General features: G+C 41.6%; 1 protein-coding gene across 8 annotated transcripts in view; it reads left to right on the forward strand.

Annotated features, from left to right (window-relative positions):
• The window catches only part of PLGRKT (plasminogen receptor with a C-terminal lysine), a 258,998-nt gene that overhangs the window by 222,817 nt on the left and 22,114 nt on the right, over positions 1-14,067 (forward strand). For 2 of the 8 annotated variants that reach the window (XM_074017532.1, XM_074017531.1), the window contains exon 4: positions 1,231-1,406. The exons of the other annotated variants lie outside the window; for them this stretch is intronic. The gene's annotated coding sequence lies outside the window, so the exon portion shown is untranslated. The remainder of the gene's footprint in view (positions 1-1,230; positions 1,407-14,067) is intronic. 8 annotated transcript variants of the gene reach the window in all.

Raw genomic sequence — 14,067 nt, forward strand, 5'->3', positions numbered from 1 at the left:
TTTGATTGGCCTTTTTCTTATTGTCAGTCTAAAAAATCTTTAAAATGGAAACCTATTCTCTTTGGAATCAACCCAGAAAAAACAGTAGCTCAACTTTAAATCAGCAAATGGTTAAATATTGTTAGAAAGAAATTACTTAATTCCTTGAGTTAGCTGGTCCTTATTCCCAGCTTATTAAAAATATAGAAACCTCAGCAAAAACTACAAACTAGTAAGAGAATTTCTGAATCTAAAAGATTGAAAATGAGCAGCACAGCTCATTTTCTTACCAATAGGTAAGAAAAAAAATAAGATTATTAATTCTCTTGTTCTGTGTTTCTCTTTGAGAAGGTCCATATCTGTTGTTGAGTAAAATGACTAATGTTGAGAGACCTTACTAAATTACAGAAGAAACTTCTTTGAGAGGTATAGTAATAAGAAATTACTGTTAGAATTATTTACACTTACCATATTGGGGTTCTACGGCATCATTTAACTGCTAGAGCTTTTTTAAAAAATCCACATATTTCACAGTGACCATAGTAAAAAACCAACAAGAGGTATAGGAAATAGAAGGCTTTTAAATGTATTTCGTATTATTATGAGATGTTCATTTTTCCAACCAGCTATTTCTTGTTATTGTGTACATGGTAGGAGGAACAAACAAGGATGTTTATCCTGACTTCACTCACTGAGGGAGAAAATAAAAATGGCAGGGTGAAGTCATCTTATTATAATGTTGCAAATAGTTTTTAAAATCCAGAAATTTTGGCTGGGTGCAGTGGCTCATGCCTGTAATCCCAGTACTTTGGGAGGCCGAGATGGGCGGATCACCTGAGGGCAAAAGTTCGAGACCAGCCTGGCCAATATGGTGAAATCCTGTCTCTAATAAAAATACAAAAATTAGCTGGGTGTGGTGGCATACACCTGTAATCACAGCTACTCGAGAGGCTGAGGCAGGAGAATCACTTGAACCTGGGAGGTGGAGGTTGCAGTGAGCCGAGACCACACCACTGCACGCCAGCCTGGGCAACAGAGCGAGACTCTGTCTCAAAAAAAAAAAATAAAATGAAATAAAATAAATAAAAATCAATCCAGAAATTTAAATAAAGGAGCATGCCAAAAATACTAATAATAGTTTATTTTTACTGAGTGCTTATTAAATGCCAGTTACTAGTCTGAACATTTTATGTATTCTCTTATTTATGATCACCCAGTAAGGGAATCTAATTATTTATTTCCTTTTAATAGATGAGATAACTGAAGCCCAAAGATGAAAAGCAGCTTGCCTGAGGTCACACAGCTAGTATGTAGGGGATCTCAGATTCAAACCAGGGAGCCTGACTACAGAATTGGAATGCATATCTCCTCCTGCTTCAAATATTTATGAGACATATGCAAAAACTGAGACATGCTACTGTGAGAATGTGAGTTAGCCTTAAGCAATTTGCTTTATGAATAACCATATTATAATTGCACAATAATGATACAGTGAATAGGAAGTGTTAATAGAAGTTTTAAGATACAATTAAAGATAAGTTGCGGAAATAAAGAATACATCCCTCTGGGACTGATTGTCAATGGCAATTCATTTATATCAACATACTAACCTTAAGCAATTAATCAGAATTATGATCATATCTTTATTGTGAACATCTATAACAACTTGACAAATATCCATTTATCCTAAAAGTGCCTCTCTGGAGTAGTCCTGAGGAGACCAGATAATATAACTGCTATTACAGTGTCTGAGATTTAAGTGGGAAAAAACCCAAAGGCACAGAAAACTCAATTTGTCCCAGTGTGTTCAGCATGCTTAGCCTTGTTGCTGCCTCACACACTTTCCCCCTCTAGGTCTCATGGTATATATGTCAGAGCTCTAAGAGATAAGTGTAGTGTTGCCCAGGCCAGGCCAACTTCTCCCCTCTGTGCATCCTTGCAGCTAAGGAGATCAGCCTTGAATTGTTCAACTGAGAGGAACATGCCCATCTGTACTTCTGCATGGAAGCGATGAGGGAGGGGAGGTGCATCTAAGTTACCTGCAGGGCTTACCCAGCCAACACTCCTTCCCCTAATTCCTACAGAGAACCTAGTAAGTCACTAGCTTTGAGGTGTCTTGGCTTGCTAAAAGTTTAAGGACAGCTAAATTAGAGAAAGCATCAATACGATTGAACCTATCGGGGCACCTGTGAGGCTGCCTGCTTTGTTTATTGGTTCATCCATGGAGAAGAGCTAGCCTTACTCTTGCCTCAAGGCCACAATCTCTGCCTTTTACTCTGGAGGACAGTCTGCAAAGTGTGTGTCACTGTTTACAGGGCGACGTGGAGAAAGCAGAGTTCGGTCTACTCCAGTTTATCACTGCTTCTGACCAAAGGCCAAAGATGTGGCCAATGTGATGTCATCTTTGTACCCAGAAGCACAGCTCATTACATATGACAAACTAATTTTATGGAATTTTCTGATATGGAGTCAAAGTGTGCTATCCTCAGGAGAAATATTGTGATAATCTAGGTGAAATGAGTATTGCAGCAGGATGACTTTCTTTTCTTATCTTAGCTTTTATTTCCCCAGCAATGTTTTTAAGACATGTTGGCTGTTTTGTGTTCCACTCTAAGAAACCAGATGCCATAAACTGCAATTGACTCAAAGATAAATAATCTTATTTTGACTTAGCACAAATCAAAACCATATCACAGCATACAAAGTTGCCTCAAATCAGTGATTTTAGATAAAGTTAATGATGCTTTATGCTCACACATACATTTAACCATTTAAGTCAAGTTTTTAAAGTCTTGTGACCAGCATCAATTCAGCAAAGCACTTTTCTGGCTATTGGGATGTGCTAGGTATCTTTTAATCGTTCTTAGAAAATCCTGCTGCTTTGATATTTAGGGTGGAGAGACTGAATAGTACAAAAACAAACAAACAAAAAAAACCCAAAAAAATAAAAAAACCCAAAACCAACCACTAATGTCCCCCTTATTATAATTTTCTGACAATTGAGAATTATGTTAGTAAATAGAACTTTTTTCTTTTTGAAGATTTAGTCATTTTGTGTTTTGAAGACATTTTAAGAATCCCCACTCCAGATATGAAAAGCAGCATAGCTGTAAACTTGACTTGGTATTATTTATCTTTGTTGGCTACACCTGGGTTTGCCTTTTTACACATATTATCTCTAAGTCACACAACAGCCTTGCAAGGTAGGAGTGACTGGGTACATTGGGGAAGCTGCAGTTTGGAGGAATGCCATGGTTGAGATCAGACAATGATTACCTGAAGGAGCCTGAGTTAAAGATCTGGGTCTCTCTGGCTCCAAAGCCACTAACCCCAACTTGATTTGCTGAATTATCAAATGCCAAGGAGAATAAACATCGTTTGTAGAGGAAAGGTGAGAATGATGTGATAGTGTTTGCATTCTGCCCTTGGTCCCTGTGGGGACAGCCAAGGCAGGAAGGGTCTTCAGCCCCCACAGCCTGCCTCTTTGATTCTCTCTGCCTGAGACCACTCTGTTTGGCCACTCCTGTGATCTTTCAAATTTTGAAACTGGTCCAGCATGAGGCTACCTTGATAAATTCTGATAAAAGTGTCACATGTCTAGGTCTTCCTCTGGCAGTCTCTGGTTTTTCAGGGCTAATTTTACATGGAGAAAGGCAAATACACACACACACACACACACACACACACACACACACACACACACACACGAACTGAATTAGTCACAGAGTTGAGAATTGCTGGTATTTTAAGCAAAAATACCCTCCCGTCCTGAAGCAGACCAGGGCTGGTATCTGGATTTTAGAACCTTCTAGATAGCCTGCATTGGTTCCTCTGACTCCACTAGATTTCCTCAATGACTGTCTGACCCCAGCGGCACCTTCCTAGTGCTTCTGGACATGATGTACCAACCTTCCTGGGTATTTTTCATTTCAGGCCCCTGGAAATCTCACCCTTGTTCCTCACTCCTCCTTGATATTTCTCCTGGCAGTTCAGGTTTTCTGATGTGCTTTCTGGCTGAGAGTTCCCACAGGTGCTGTCCTTCAGTGAAGGTCCGTTTCACATACTGTGAAGCTGGTTTCTCTACTTTGTCTTTATAATGGCCTTCAGTCATTAGGGAGAATGCCATTTTATCCGGGAGTGCAGGCCAACAAACTCCTATCTCTTCCTGTTTTCTTCATGAACTTTTTTTGGGTCACCCACAAAATTCTCAACCCCTTCTGAGAGCGTTCAGTGAATCATTTGCAAAGCAGAGAAGATGAGCATGTCTAGGACTAAGCAATTGGGGTCTTCCTAGATCAGTTACTCCTCTCTGTCCACCTCCCCAGGTTTTCTCTGATGACTCATTATCCAGATGGTGCTGGAGGAAATGGAAAGTCTTTCCAAAGTCTTTTAATGACCCCCTCAAAGCACATGGCATTTTATACATAACCTGACAGGTGGGGGCTGACCTGGCACTATCAGCTAGACCGTCATGTTCTCCTGTAGAACATAAACAATTTCATAGATCAGCACCATCAGACAAGGCCGTGCTGTGACTGTGATGAATAAAGGCATAAAAGAAGGCCATTCTGTAATCATGCCAGAACACTGACAACCACATGAACGTTGTCAAAACCACAGCAATGACCAAGCATCCCCCCATGCTGACTAATAGCAGTGCTACTGCAGCCTTACTATTTATCACTGTTGCCTGCTTTTTTCTTCCTGCTCCTAAGTAAATCTTAAGATATCCCATCATAGAACTATGGCCACTTCAGATAATCTTTGAGCCCTCCCCCAAATATCTAACACAAGTCCATGTCCTATGTTAAGTCCTCTCTAATACTTTCTTACTGAGACACCCCACAGTTCCCCATGGTGCATGTCTTCTTCGTTGCACAAGTCAATAAGCCAACTTTATCAACAGTAGTTATGTTCCTGGTACCTTCAGCTGGAGGATGATGTTGTCAATATCATGACAATATCATAAATAACTAATACTTATTTCGTACTTGCCATGTGCCAGATGCCGTTGTAAGTTCTTTGCATATATTAACACCTCTAATCTTTGTAACAAATTATGAGATTGACACTTTTATTATTCCCACTTTGTAGATGAGGAAACTGAAGCACAGAGAGATTAAGTGGAAGTCCTGTTTCTCTAAAGAAGAACATTTCATCACAAGTTTGAGCAGAAATTACAGAACAGGCCAAGAGAACACTTCATTTCTTCATGACCTTTAGGACCAGGGTGACTGAGAGCTAGGCTCATGCCCTTGGGCTATGCCACATGGGGAGAAGGTCCTCTATACTTGCTCATTTTAAGTCACAACCTCAAGGACTGGGGAAAGAGTGAAAGAGTAGGCCAGTTTGTGAAGATTTGTTATTTTCTTCAATGCAGAAATATGATCTGTTGGCAAGAACAGTGAGTTTATATAGATTTTTATGTATCATCTGCATATATCCTGTGCTATTTATTAAGTGATTTCTCTGTGACAGGCACAATTTTAGATGTTTACTAATCAATGACAAGCTTGCGATATCTCACTGCTCATCTCACCCAATTTCTCAGCAACTTTTGACACAGCTGATCCCTCCCTCCTTGAAAAACATTCCTCAGTTGTTTCTGGGAAACCACACTTCCTGGCTGTCTCCCTGTCTCCCTGATCATGCTGTCTCAGTCTCCTTTGCCTCCTCTTCTCCCTGACTGTTACACATTCCTGGAGTGGCTGTGGCTCAGATTGCCATTGTCTTCTTTCACCATCTATACTCACTTCCTGGGGCATCTCATCCAGCCTCATAATTTCAAATACCACCCACATAACTGATGCCTTCAAATTAATATTTCTAACCCAGAATTTGGCCATAACTACAGACTGCTTTACCAAACTGCCTGCTTGACACGTCATATCACCTATATCCAGTCCATTAGAAAATCATTTCGGCTCCCAATTCCAAATATATCTAGAATCCAACCACTTGTCACCATTTTCACTGGTGTCACTCTACCCCAGACCCGTTTGTTGCCTGGATTACTGCTATAGTCTCCTAACTGCTCTCCCTGTTGTTACCCTTGCCCCTCTACAATATCCTCCCTTTCTTCTTATGTTAAAGTATAACATAGATATAGTGATGTGCACAAATCTTAAGAGTACAACCTGATTTCTACAGATGTTTATTCCTGTGTACGTAACACACAGATCAAAAGATAGATCATTCCCAGCCCCCCAGGAGGCTTCCTCCCGCCTCTCTCACTGCTAGAAGTCACCACTCTCTAGACTTCTATCCCCATAAATTAATTTTGCCTATTTTAATGCTCCTTATATATGGGACCATACACTATGTACTTTATTATGTCTGTTTTTTTTAATTCAACATTACATCTGTGAAATTCATCTACATTGTTGCTTGTAGAAGTAATACATTATTTTTTCCATGTTTTATAGTATCCCATTATATGAATAAACCGTAATTATCCATTCTACTGTTAATGGTCATGTGGATTAATTCCAGTTTGAGTCTATTATGACAATTGCTGCTATGAATGAAAACATGTGTTCATTCCTCTTGAGTACTCAGTATTCTTAAAACAGAAATCAGATGGTCCTTTTGAAATGTCAAATTACATAATTTCTTGATCCAAACCCTCCAGCAGCATTCCATCTTTTTCAGAGTAAAAGCTAGAGTTCTGGCAAAGGCCTACGAGACCCTATACTCTTGTACTCGAATATGGCACATTTTCTAAAAGCATTGATGTTGGAGCTCCTTAGAAGTAGAAAATCACCTGTCCCTCCTAGGTCTACAGAATCAGAACCTGCTTTGAGCAAATCCCCCAGGTGGTTCACATGCACGTTAAAGTTTGAGGAGCTCTGCCCTTGGCAGTCTTTCCCTTTGCCATCACCCTTCCAACCTCGTCTTCTACCACTTTCTCCCTTGCTCACTCCATGCTGTCCACATGGGTCACTTTGCTGTTTCTTAAACACCCCAGGCATTTCATAGTTGAGGGGTTGTCTGGGCAAGACCTGGTGAGCAGTTTCCTCTCCTGACCCAGTCATAGGGTTCCTGTGTGACCTTAATTTTATGGTATGGTTTCTAACTTTTTATGCCCATAATGAATGAACTCAGAGGATAATTATGGGTGATAGACACAGGATGACTAACAGCAGGTAGCAGTGATGGGAGGTAGGGAAAGGGGGCAGGTGGGATGAACAGAAACAGATGTCAGAAGGAAAAGATGAAGACTGGACTGAGGTTGAGAGCTCCCCCAGGGCAGGAGCAGGGTCACATTTCTCTTTGGTCCCTATAGTGCTTGTGTTGATTATATGGCCTCTTTAATTAAGGCCAGAATTTCTCAACCTCAACACTATTGATATTTGGAGATGACAATTATGTTGTTGTGTGTGGGGGCGTCCCCTGCATATCATCTGATGTTCAGCAGCATCCTTGGCCTCTACCCACTAGATGCCAGTAGCATACTTCAGTTGTGACAATCATAAGTGTCCCCAGACACTGCCAAATATCCCCTGGGAGGCAAAATCATGCCTGGTTGAGAACCACTACTTTGAGACTAAAATATCCTAAAGGTATCAGGGAATTACCTGTGCTTAAATTCTTGACCACTGCTGGGCTTTGGTCTTACTCTCATTTGTGTCAACAACTGTAGAAGGTCTGAAATTTTTATCCTACATGCAGGCCAGCAAGTCAGCCTGCCATAGTTTCATGGATGCTGGTGGAAGACACATGACTCCTGGGTCAGAGAAAAAGGACTTATTACTCATGTCAATAGTAACATCCAGTGTATTTGCATTTTCTTGCATCTGTTCTTCTTGTCCTTAGGTCCCACAGGAGCTATGTGATCAGGGCCAGGAGATACTAGATATGTAATGGTTGCATTACATGAGATGAAGTCTGACATAAGGAATCCATATCCAAATATAAAGCATCAACATTTATTGACCCATAACTATGTGCTTTTACTAAAATAATGCTTATGGACAATAAGCATGCCTTTCCTTTTCTCTTGAGAGAGACACCACCTCTGTCTTCCAAGGCTTTTGCTATATAAACAAGAATATAGGACATATTTTCTGGAGGAAACACTGTCAGTGTCTTTGCTTGAAAGGCATACAGAGATGTGGGAGACCCATGGAGAATTGCCTCTCAAAAATAGACCACAAATTTTGGCTGTTTTCCTTTCCTTTCCACCATCCTCTCTGTCTTGGGGGTTCCTCCTTACTCATGAGACTTCACACAGCAGACCCTGTTCTACCTTACTTTCTCCAAAACACACAGGTACTGAAGAGTGGCAAGTATGTGAGCCACTGGGAAAGGAAACTGAGAAGGAAATGAGAAATGGTCAGGAGATCAAAACAGAACAAGACAGGGGAATCTTTTAGTTATTCCAGAGTTAAAAAATGATCTTGGCCAGGCGCGGTGGCCAAGGCAGGAGGATCATGAGGCAGGAGGATCATGAGGCAGGAGGATCATGAGGTCAGGAGATCGAGACCATCCTGGCTAACACAGTGAAACCCCATCTCTACTAAAAATACAAAAAATTAGCCAGGCATGGTAGATAAAAGACATATATCAAGATGTCCTTTTCAACTCAAGCAGATGAGAGGTCACAATAATAACCAACATTAGGAAAGTTATAAAGGCTTAAGCAGTCCAAAAAGTTCTTATAATACTTATTTACTATTTTAATATTTATAGATTTAGAACATTTATTGATTCATAACTGTGTACTGTTGTTGATATAATATTAATCACGCTGTTTCAAAACCTTCCACAGGCTTTCAGTATCACTGGAAATAAAATCTGAAACACAATGGCCTGAAAGGTCCCTCATGATCTGCCTTCCCCTGGCCCCACCCACCTCCATCTGACCTCATCTCACCTTCATGTCTTCATTTCTACTTCATCTTCCCTCACTTTGGCTGTTGCTCTAGTTAAATAAAGGTGTAAGCAATACCAAATATCAGAGGAAAATGAATTCATATATCAAAATTATTATGTTTTCATTTATAAGTTTCAGTGAAAGACCTTAGGAAACAAGAAGGAAATTCACATTAATTAGGCACTTTCTGTGTGCGAGGGACTATGCTGGGTTCTTGTGCATCTTTTCATGCTGGTTTTTGTGTAGGCAGTGATGATTTTTCTTCTGCTTGGTTAGTTAAGAGGTAGCTCTGAATTTCTAACTAATGATCTAATTTAACCTATCATGATCTTAGATCTTTTTCATGTCATGTTTACATAGTCATTCTTCCTTCATCTTACCTGTGTGTAGTTTGACTGCTCTTCCACAGATGATTTAATCTAATCAGAGCAGTGTCTCCAGAGTAGCTAAGTATTGATATGAAAAGAAGATTTTAAATGAAATTTTGACTTTACCTGCCGAGTACACAGTCACAGTCAAAGTATAGCAATGTCATGGTGAGATTTTATTCTTCTCCATGTCTAGCATGAACTATGATATATCGCATGCACTGTTGACTTTTTCTTCTTTACTAACAGAAGCTCTGAAAAAACAGGAGTGTGAATTATTTTTATCAACTTTATCTGAAATTTCATAAAGATCATTTTTTAACTCTGTAATAATTAAAAGATTCCCCTGTCTTGTTCTGTTCTGATCCCCTGACCATTTTTCATTTCCTTCTCAGTTTCCTTTCCCAGGGCTCACATACTTGCCACTCAAAAGGGTAGAGTCCCAGGCCTTCCACTTCTATGGGATCTCCCCCAACAATGGCTTTTACTTCCATCACTTTAATCTAGGAATATACTGGAAGTTCTCAAACCTAGAACTCCAATGTGGACCTCCTGCCTGAGTCTCAGATCCATCTATCTCACTGCCTTTTGGAGCCAGGGCTGCCACAAATGGTCAGGCAGCTGTGACGGTGGAGTGGCTCCATGTAAATGGATGCTGACACTTGAATGTTTTCCAGGCCCCGCAAATTCAGGACATCTGAAGCTGAAGTCATCTGGCCTTCAGATTGCTTCTCCATTCCCTGTCTCAATAAATGGCACCTGTATCCACTAATTCTAGGATTCCCCAAACCCTGGGCGACGGACTGGTACTGGTCAGTGGCCCATTAGGAACCGGACTGCACAGCAGGAGGTGAGTGGCAGTGAGTGAGCATTACCACCTGAGCTCCACCTCCTGCCAGATTCTCATAGGAATGTGAACCCCGTTGTGAACTGTGCACATGAAGGATCTAGGTTGCACGCTCCTTATGAGAATCTAATGGCTGATGATCTGTCACTGTCTCCCATCACCCCTAGATGGGACTGTCTAGTTGAAGGAAAACAAGCTCAGAGCTCTCACTTATTCTACATTATGGCAAGTTGTATAATTATTTCATTATATATTACAATGTAATAATAATAGAAATAAAGTACACCATAAATGTAATGCACTTGAATCATCCTGAAACCATCCCCCGACCTGTTCCTTGGAAAAATTGTTTTCCATGAAACTGGTCCCTGGTGCCAAAAAGGTTGGGGACCACTGCACTTGCTGATCCAGCTAGCAGCTGAAGAGTGTATTCATTTCCTAGAGCTGCCTCAACAAATGTGCTAGTTTTAAGCAACTGAAGGTGATTATTTCACAGTTCTGGAGGCCAGAAGTCTGAATCAAGGTGTGTCAGCAGGTCCATGGTCTCTCTGAAGACTCTAGGGAAGAATCCTTTGCCTCTTGCAGCTTCCGGTGGCTCCAGGCATTCCTTTGCTTGTGGCTGCATTGCTCCAATCTCTGCCTGCATCTTTACACGGCCTTCTTCACCTGGCCTCTCTACTCTGTGTGTCTTTTATAAGGACATTTGTCATTGGATTTAGAGCTCACTTGGGTAATATAAAGTAATCTCATCCTAATATCCTTAACTTAATTATATCCCCAAAGACTTCCAAATAAGGTCACATTCTTAGGTTTCTGGAGTTAGGATGTGGGACCTACCTTTTAGGGGCCACCATTTAACCCACTATAGGGAGTCAACCCCTACTCTTCTCTTCCTTCTCCACCCACATTCAGGTTCCCACAGTTCTTACTGAGTCTATGTCCTTTGTTGCCCATCTACTTCTTTCTGTCTCTGCCATCCTACTTCAAGGCAACATCAGCACCTGCCTGTCTGAAGTGAAAACTTCCCTAGTGGGTCTGCCTGTATTCAGTCCTGTTCCCCTCTATTCCTTACAGGGCCATTTAAAATGCAAATCTGATCATGTCACTGTTCTGTTTCAGTCACTTTGTGGCTCCCCATGAAGTCTAACATCTTTAGCATGGCTTGCAGATTCCTCTGGTCCTGCCCTCTTTCCTCCATTACCTCAGTTGACTCTCTCCTGTTTTCTTCAGTAGCCCTTGCAAGATTTATTTCATTTCCTCAAATTCACCATGCTCACTCTTCTTTCCAGGCTTTGGCCCATGCTGTTCCCTCTGCCTGAAGTGCTCCTCACTTCTCACCCCTCGTTCCTGTCTCCCCTCACCTGGCTAACTCCTATAGATCTTCAGCTTCAACGTCATTTCCTCACAGAGGCCTTTCAGGACCCGTTAACTAGCTCTGGCAGCCCTGCCGTGTACTTTCATAATGCCCTGAAGTGTACCTGTCATAGCTCTGATGACCAACATTGAAATTTCTTCTTTAATACTTGTCTCCCTCTACTGGACTATAGACTTGATGAGGGCAGGTGCTGTCTTCCATCCTTAGCATCCAGAGACTGCCTGAACTCCCCATGAGTGGATGGCAAGTGAGGGAATGAATAGAGAGTCTTCATGAATAGTTTATTTTCCAATGATTTATTATAGGAATAATTCTGAATATCTCTATTTTAAGAATAAAACAGGAAATCTGTGAGGCTAATTTGACTTTTTTTCAGGGTGCACATTTTCAACTGCTGAGTCTTGTGACTGGGTAAACAAGCCAGGGGAGGAGTGCCTTGTGCCTGAGAGTTGGCTCAGGTATGGAGGCCCTGTCTTAGAGCAGACTCTTCCTTTCATGATATGGTCCCTCTGTGATTTGGTACAACTCAAGGATCTGCTAGGAAGGTATGTCAGTTAAATTTAGTCTGTTGCTTTTTCTTTATGGATTTTTTTTTTTTTTTGAGACAGAGTCTCACTCTGTCGCCCAGACTGGAGTGTAGTGGCACGATCTCGGCTCACTGCAACCTCTGCCTCCTGGGTTCAAGTGATTCTCCTGCCTCAGCCTCCCGAGTAGCTGGGATTACAGGCACCTGCCACCAGGCCTGGCTAATTTTTTGTATTTTTAGTAGAGACGGGGTTTCAGCATGTTGGTCAGGCTGGTCTCGAACTCCTGACTTCAGGTGATCCACCCACCTCAGCCTCCCAAACTGCTGGGATTACAGGCATGAGCCACCATGCCCGGCTATGTATTTTTAAAACTACAATTGTTGGCCATGTTTCTAGACCAACTTCCAAACAATACAGTCCTACTACACAGAGGAAACAAGTGAAGAACATGCTCACTCTCTCAGCACAGTCCCATTTCCTCCCAAGAGATGACCCCTTTAAAGCGTGTTTCAGATCTTCTCTGCATATACAGCCTCAGGTAGTTATTTATAGCAGTGTGAAAAAGGAATAATATATCCCCATTTTATGTAACTTTCTCATGGCCACGCATCTGCACATTTATAAATGCAAACTTTGCCTGGACATCCAGGCATTTCCATACATCCTCTGAAACTGAGATGGAGGTTCCCAAAGCTCAGTTCTTGACTTCTGTGCACCCACAGGCTCAACACCATGTGGAAACTGTCAAGGTTTGGGGCATGCACCCTGTGAAGCAATGATCTGAGCTGTACCTTGGCTCCTTTTAGTCCCAGCTGGAGCTGGAGCAGCTGGGATGCAGGGCACCATGTCCCAAGGCTGCACAGAGCAGTGGGGCCCTGGGCCTGGCCCATGAAACCATTTTTCCCTCCTAGGCTCCTGGGTCTGTAATGGGAGGGGCTGCCATGAACATCTCTGAAATGCGCTGGAGACATTTTCCCCATTATCTTGGCTATTAACATTTGGCTCCAAACTCCCAGTACCAATTTTCTGTATTAGTCTGTTTTCATACTGTTACTAGGTAATTTAAAAAAGAAAGAGCTTTAATTAACGCACAGTTCTGCATGGCTGGGGAGGCCTCAGGAAACTTATAATCATGGCAGAAGGTGAAGGAGAAACAAGGCACATCTTTCATGGTGGCAGGAAAGACAGAGAGAGGGGGAAGTGCCACACTTTTAAACCATCAGATCTTGTGAGAACTCACTTACTACCACGAGAACAGCATGGGGGAACTACCACCCATGATCCAATCACCTCCTACCAGGTCCCTCCCTCTACACATAGGGATTATAATTTGAGATGAGATTTGGGTGGGGACATGGAGCCAAATCACATCAAGGGATGAGTCATTCAATCCAAAATATTTATTTTGCATCTATTATGTGCAAGGCACTGTTCTAGGCACCAAGGCAAGTGAACAGAAAAGAAAAAGATACTTTGCCCTCATGGAGCTTACATTTTAGAAGTGGGAAAAAGATAAAATAAAATTTAAAAGTGAATTATATAGTATATCTGAAGGTAAAAGTTCAGTAAAACAGGGAAGGAAAAGGGTGTATAGGGGATGAGGCACTTGCAGTTTTAAAAAGTGGAATCAGTGAAGCCCTCACTGAGAAAATTATATTTGATAATACTAATATCCAAATCATAGGACTGTGATTCATGATTAAATGAGAATTAAATGAGTTAATAGAATAGTATCTGACACATTGTAAGTACAATACAGGATAAATATTAGCTATTATTTTTTCTTTTTTCTTTTTTCTTTTTTGAGACACAGTCTTGCTGTTTCACCCAGGCTGGAGTGCAGTGGCGTGATCTCGGCTCACTGCAAGCTCTATCTCCTGGATTCACGCCATTCTCTTGCCTCAGCCTCTCAAGTAGCTGGGACTACAGGCGCTCGCCACCATGCCTGGCTAATTTTTTTGTATTTTTAGTAGAGATGGGGTTTCACCATATTAGCCAGGATGGTCTTGATCTCTTGACCTCGTGATCCGCCCACCTTGGCCTCCCAAAGTGCTGGGATACAGGTGTGAGCCCCTGCGCCCAGCCTATTCTTTTTG

This window comes from Macaca fascicularis, chromosome 15 (assembly GCF_037993035.2).
Source record: "Macaca fascicularis isolate 582-1 chromosome 15, T2T-MFA8v1.1".
Classification (NCBI taxonomy): domain Eukaryota; kingdom Metazoa; phylum Chordata; class Mammalia; order Primates; family Cercopithecidae; genus Macaca; species Macaca fascicularis.